Raw genomic sequence first — 6,965 nt, 5'->3', positions numbered from 1 at the left:
TGTGGACATTGCCACTATAAACATCGGGGTGCACGTACCCCTTCGGATCACTACATTTGTATCTTTGGGGTAAATACCTAGTAGTGCAATTGCTGGGTCATAGGGTAGCTTTATTTTCAACTTTTTGAGGAACCTCCATACTGTTTTCCAGAGTGGCTGCACCAGCTTGCATTCCCACCAACAGTGTAGGAGGGTTCCCCTTTCTCCACATCCTCGCCAACATCTTTTGTTTTCTGATTTGTTAATTTTAGCCATTCTGACTGGTGTGAGGTGGTATCTCATTGAGGTTTTGTTTTGGATTTCCCTGATGCCGAGTGGTGTTGAGCACTTTTTCATGGGTCTGTTGGCCATTTGGATGTCTTCTTTGGAAAAATGTCTGTTCATGTCTTCTGCCCATTTCTTGATTGGATTATTTGTTCTTTGGGTGTTGAGTTTGATAAGCTCTTTTTTTTTAAATTTTTTTAAAAGATTTTATTTATTTATTTGACAGAGACAGAGCGAGAGCAGGAGCACAAGCAGGGGGAGTGGGAGAGGGAGAAGCAGGCTTCCTGCAGAGCAGGGAGCCCGATGCGGGGCTCAATCCCAGGACCCTGGGATCATGACCTGAGCTGAAGGCAGACGCTTAACGACTGAGCCACCCAGGCGCCCTGAGTTTGATAAGTTCTTTATAGATTTTGGATACTAGCCCTTTATCTGATATGTCATTTGCAAATATCTTCTCCCATTCTGTCGGTTGTCTTTTTGGTTTTGTTGACTGTTTCTTTTGTTGTGCAAAAGCTTTTTATCTTGATGAAGTATTCTGTCGGTTGTCTTTTTGGTTTTGTTGACTGTTTCTTTTGTTGTGCAGAAGCTTTTTATCTTGATGAAGTCCCAATATTTCATTTTTGCTCTTGCTTCCCTTGCCTTTGGCGATGTCTCTAGGAAGGTTTCTGTGGCTGAGGTCGAAGAGGTTGTTGCCTGTGTTCTCCTCTAAGATTTGGTTTGATTCCTGTCTCACATTTAGATCTTTCATCAATTTTGAGTCTATTTTTGTGTGTGGTGTAAGGAAATGGTCCAATTTCATTCTTCTGCATGTGGCTGTCCAATTTTCCCAACACCCATTTGTTGAAGAGACTGTCTTTTTTCCATTGGACATTCTTTCCTGCTTTGTCGGAGATTAGTTGGCCATAGAGTTGAGGGTCCATTTCTGGGCTCTCTATTCTGTTCCATTGATCTATGTGTCTGTTTTTGTGCCAGTACCATACTGTTTTGATGATTATAGCTTTGTAATAGAGCTTGAAGTGGAGCCTGGAGCTTTAAAAGTCATCTGACTTAGCACTGGGCTAGCCTGGAAGGTGAGTGATAGCTCTGTTGCTGCTCTTAAAGAGATAGCAGCCTGTGTGGAGAGGCAACATAAAAATAGCAGTTTATACAATACGGGGGGGCAAACAGGAGACAGATCTGGTCATACTGATTTCTGAATGTGTTGGGGGACTTCTCTGAAAATGAGGGACAGATGCCATTTCTCTCCCCCATGCCCCCAGCATAAACACAGGGCCATCTCTGGGAGTTGCGGCTGCACAGACACTTGCTACCTAATCTGCTAGCAGACCTAACCTGCTAGTGGTGTGCCATGCCAAGTTCTCCTAAGGATTCACCCACTTCAAGCCTGCTAGCCTAGGGCCTGGGCTCAGAGCAAATTTTGTTAAACCTGCATGTGGCCCTGCCCACACCCCACCCAGCCAATGGGTGCACAGTTGTTGCCCTGCACTGTGTGCAGTGCCCAGCTACCATGCCATGCCCAGCCTCAGGCCCCCAGCCATCCTTGCAGAATGGGCCTGGCCACACCCAGTGATCACTACATGCCATGTTCAGCTTTGCCCCCTGGATACCCTGGTGCATAGCCCCCAGCCTCTATAGTGCCTTTGAGGATCTGGCATAGGGCTAGTGACCCAGTGCAAATTTTGCTTATACTGCCACCCCACTCCCAGGTCCCCAGTGGGCATGCCCTTCCAGAGTGGTCTGTCTGGATCCCACTAACACCACAGTGAACAAGCACAGCACAGCCCATAATAGGCAGAGAGTCAGTGTAGATGACCGCACTGAAAGGAAGTGATTCAGACCAACAGCAGGGCATAAGCAACACACATAGGATACTCTACTGAAGTGCCAGGTGCTGGTGAACAGGGACACTGCACTCCAGGGCACTCCAGGACCTTTTCTTTATAAAGTAACTACTTTTAAGAGCAGAAGATATAGCTGACTTTCTTAACACATAGAAACAGATACAGAGAGGCAGAGAAAGTGAGGAAACAGAAATTTATTCCAAATGAAAGAACAGGATGAGGCCATGGCCAGAGATCTAAGCAAAACAGATAATAAGTAACATGCCTGATGGATAATTTAAAGCAATGATCCTAGGGATATTCACTGGACTTGTGGAAAGAGTGGAAGACATGAGTGCAACCCTAAACACAGAGGTAAAGAATAGCATAGCAGAGATAAAGGGCTCAATAAATGAAATGAGAAACATACTTGATGGAATGAACAGAAGGATAGAACAGAGGAATGAATTAGTGACTTGGAAGACAGAGTAATGAAAAGTAATCAAGCTGAACAAAAGAGAGAAAAAAGAATTATGCAAAATGAGAATAGTCTTAGGGAATTCAGTGACTCCATCAAATGTAAAACATTTGTATTATAGGAGTCTCAGAAGAAGAAGAGAGAAAAGGGGGCAGAAAATTTCTTTAAAGAGATAATAGCTGAAAGCTTCTCAAATCTGGGGAAGGAATCATATTCAGATCCAGGAGGAACAGAGAGCTCCCAACAAAATCAACAAAAGCAGACCCACACTAAGACATATTGTAATTAAATTGGCAAAATATAATAACAAAGGAAAAATTTTGAGAGCCACAAGACAAAAGAAGGAAGTAACTTACAAGGGAAAACCTATAAGGCTAGCAGGAGATTTTTCAACAGAAACTTTTCCAGCTGGAAGAGAGTGGCATGATATAGTCAAAGTGCTGAATGGGAAAAATCTGCAGCCGAGAAAACTCTACCCAGCAAGGCTATCATTCAGAATAGAAGGAAAGATAGTTTCTCAAGCAAATGAAAACTAAACGAGTTCATGACCACTAAACCAGCCCTGCAAGATATATTAAAGGGGACTCTGAGTGGAAAGGAGAGACCAAAGTGACAGCATAAAGGTAGGAAACACAAAAGCAGTAAAAATGATTATTTCTGTAAAAAAATCAGTCAAGGAACTCAAAAAGCAAAAATACATATAATAGCATTTACCCAAAATGTGGGGAGTAGAGGAGAAAAGAATGGGTTCAAATTTAAATGACCATCAACTTAATATAGAGTGCTATATGTAGAAGAGGTTTATATGCAAACCTAATGGTAACCAGCATATCAAAAACCATTAATAAATATGCAAAGTATAAAGAAAAAGAAATCTAAATATATCACCAAAGAAAATCAGCAACCGTGAAAGAGAGAAAGACAAAAAAGGATCAGAGAAAATCTTCAGAAACAATAACTACCAGGTAAATGCCAATAAAATGGCAATAAATACATATCTGTCAGTAATTATTTTGAATGTAAATGGACTAAATGCTCTAATCAAAAGACAAGGTGACAGAATGGATACAAAAACAAGACCCATGTATATGCTGTGTACAAGAGACTCATTTTAGGCCTATAGATAACTGCTGATTGAAAGTGACAGTCAAAAGAAAACCAGAGTAGCAATATTTAGACAAAATAGGCTTTAAAACAAAGACTAACAAGAGTCAAAGAAGGACACTATATAATAATAAAGGGAAAATTCAACAAGAAGATATGGTGTAAATATTTATGTACCCACATAAGAGCACCCACATATGGAACAGTTAATAACAAACATAAAGGAACTAATTGATAATAATACAATAATAGTAGGGGACTTTAACCCTCCACTCATGTCAATGGACAAATCATCTAAACAGAAAATCAGTAAGGAAACAGTGGCTTTGAATGACACACTGGACCAGATGGATTTAACAGACATATTCAGAACCTTTTATCCTAAAACAGAAAAATACACATGGAACACTCTTCAGAATAGATCACATATTATGTCACAAAACAAGCCTCAAAAAATTAAAAAAGATTGAAGTCATGTCATGCATCTTTTTTTTTTTTTTTAAGGTTTATTTATTTGAGAGCTAGAGAATGTGAGCTGGGGGGAGGGAGAGAGAATCCTCAAGCAGATGCCCCACTGAGTGGGGAACCTGATGCAGGGCTTGATTCCAGGAAGCTGCGATCATGACCTGAGCTGAAATCAAGAGTTGCATGCTCACCCAACTGAGCCACCCTGGCTCCCCTACCATGCATCTTTTCTGACCACAATGCTATGGAACTAGAAATTAACCAAAAGAAAAAATCTGGAAATACCAGAAATAAATGGAGGTTAAAAAACATGCTACTAAACACTGAATAGTCAGCCAGGAAATAAAAGAAGAAATAAAAAAGTACATTGAAACAAATGAAAATACATAATGGGCCAAAACCTTTGGGATGCAGTAAAAATGGTTCTAAGAGGGAAGTTTATAGCAATACGGGCTTACCTCAAGAAGCAAGAAGAATCTCAAATAACCTTACACCTAAAGGAGCTAGAAAAGGAACAACAAACAAAGCCTAAAGCCAGCAGAAGGAAGGAAATAATAAAGATTAGAGCAGAAATACATGATATAGAAACTAAAAGAATAATAGAACAGATCAATGAAACCAGGATCTTGTTCTTTGAAAAAAATCAACAAAATTGATAAACCTTTAGCCAGACTCATAAAAAAAAAGACTCAAATAAATAAAGTCCTAAATGAGAGAGAAGAAATGAAAAACCAACACCACAGTAATAGAAATAATTATAAAAGAATACAACTGTATACATACAAGTTGGACAACCTAGAAGAAATGGATAAATTCCTAGAAACATATAAAGTACCAAATTGAAACAGGAAGAAATAGAAAATTTGAACAGACCAATAACCAGCAGAGAAATTGAATCAGTAATCAAAAAACTCCCAAAAAGCAAAAGTCTAGGACCAGCTGGCTTCAGAGGCTAATTCTCCCAAACATTTAAAGAAGAGTTAATACCTATTCTTCTCAAACTATTTCAAAAAATAGAAAAGGAAGGAAAACTTCCAAATTCATTCTATGAGGCTAGCATTACCCTGATACCAAAACCAGATAAAGATAGCACTAAAAAAAGAGAACTGCAAACCAATATCCCTGATCACTATAGGTGCAAAAATTCTCAATATAATACTAGCAAACCCAATCCAACCATACATTAAAAAAATCATTCACCATGATCAATTGAGATTTATTCCTCAGTTGCAAGGATAGTTCAGTATTTGCAAATAAATAAATGTGATACATCACATCAGTAAGAGAAAGGATAAGAATGATATGGTCATTTCAATAGATGCAGAAAAAGCATTTGACAAAATATAATACCTATTTATGATCAAAACCTCAACAAAGTAGGTTTAGAAGGAATATACCTCCACATAATGAAGGCCATATAGGAAAAACCCATAGCCTACATCATCCTAAATGGGGAAGAACTGAGAGCTTTTCCCCTAAGGTCTGGAATGAGACAAGGATGTCCACTTTCACCACGTTTATTTAACATAGTACTGGAAGTACTAGCCACAACAATCAGACAACAAAAAGAAAAGGCATCCAAATCGGTAAGAAAGAAGTAAAAGTTTCTCCATTTGCAGGTGACATGATACTGTATATAGAAAACCCTAAAGACTCTACCAAAAACCTGCTATAACTGATAAACAAAATCAGTATAGTCACAGAATACAAAATCAATGTACAGAAATCTGTTTCATTTCTATACACCAGTAATGAAACAGCAGAAAGAGAAATTAAGAAAACAATCTCATTTACAATTGCACCAAAACCAATAAGATACCTAGGAATAAACCTAACCAAAGAGGTGTAAGACCTGTGCTCTGAAAACTATAAAACACTGATGAAAGAAATTGAAGATGACACAAAGAAATGGAAAGGCAGTTCATACTCATGGATTGGAAGAACAACGATTGTTAAAATGTCAATACTACCAAAAGCTATATACACATTTAATGCAGTCCCTATCAAAATACCAACAGCATTTTTCACAGAACTAGAACAATCCTAAAACTTGTATGGAACCACAAAAGACCCTGAATAACCAAAGCAATCTTGAAAAAGAAAAGCAAAGCTGGAGGCATCATGATTCTGGACTTCAAGTTATGTTACAAAGCTGTAGTGATCAAAACTGTATGGTACTGGCACAAAAATAAACACATAGATCAATGGAACAGAATAGAAAACCCAGAAATAAACCCACAGCTATATGGTCAGTTAAACTTTAACAAAGCAAGAAATAATATCCAATGGGAAAAGGACAGTTTTTTCAACAAATAGTGTTGGGAAAACTGGACAGCAACATGCAAAAGAATGAAACTGGACCACTTTCTTACATCATACACAAAAATAAATTGAAAATGGATTAAAGATCTAAACGTGAGACAGGAAACCATAAAAATCCTAGAAGAGAACAAAGGCAGTAACCTTTTTGACATGGACTGTGGCAACTTTTTTCTAGATATGTCTCCAGAGGCAAGGGAAACAAAAGCAAAAATAAACTACATTGAAAGAAAAAGTTTCTGCACAGTAAACAATCAACATAACTAAAAGGCATCCTATGGAATGGGAGAAGATATTTGCAAATGACATATTTGTTGAGGGGTTAGTTTCCCTAATATATAAAGAAGTTATAAAACTCAACACCCAGCAACCCTCAGTTTGTTTCCTGAGATTAAGGATTCCTCATATCAGTGAGATCATATGATACATGTCTTTCTCTGATTGACTTATTTTGCAGATTGGTGGGGGGTGGGAGGGATGGGGTGGCTGGGTGATAGACATTGGGGAGGGTATGT

Source organism: Leptonychotes weddellii, chromosome 2 (assembly GCF_054177405.1).
Source record: "Leptonychotes weddellii isolate Sample4059 chromosome 2, ASM5417740v2, whole genome shotgun sequence".
Classification (NCBI taxonomy): Eukaryota; Metazoa; Chordata; class Mammalia; order Carnivora; family Phocidae; genus Leptonychotes; species Leptonychotes weddellii.
Note: the sequence above shows the minus strand (reverse complement) of the source record.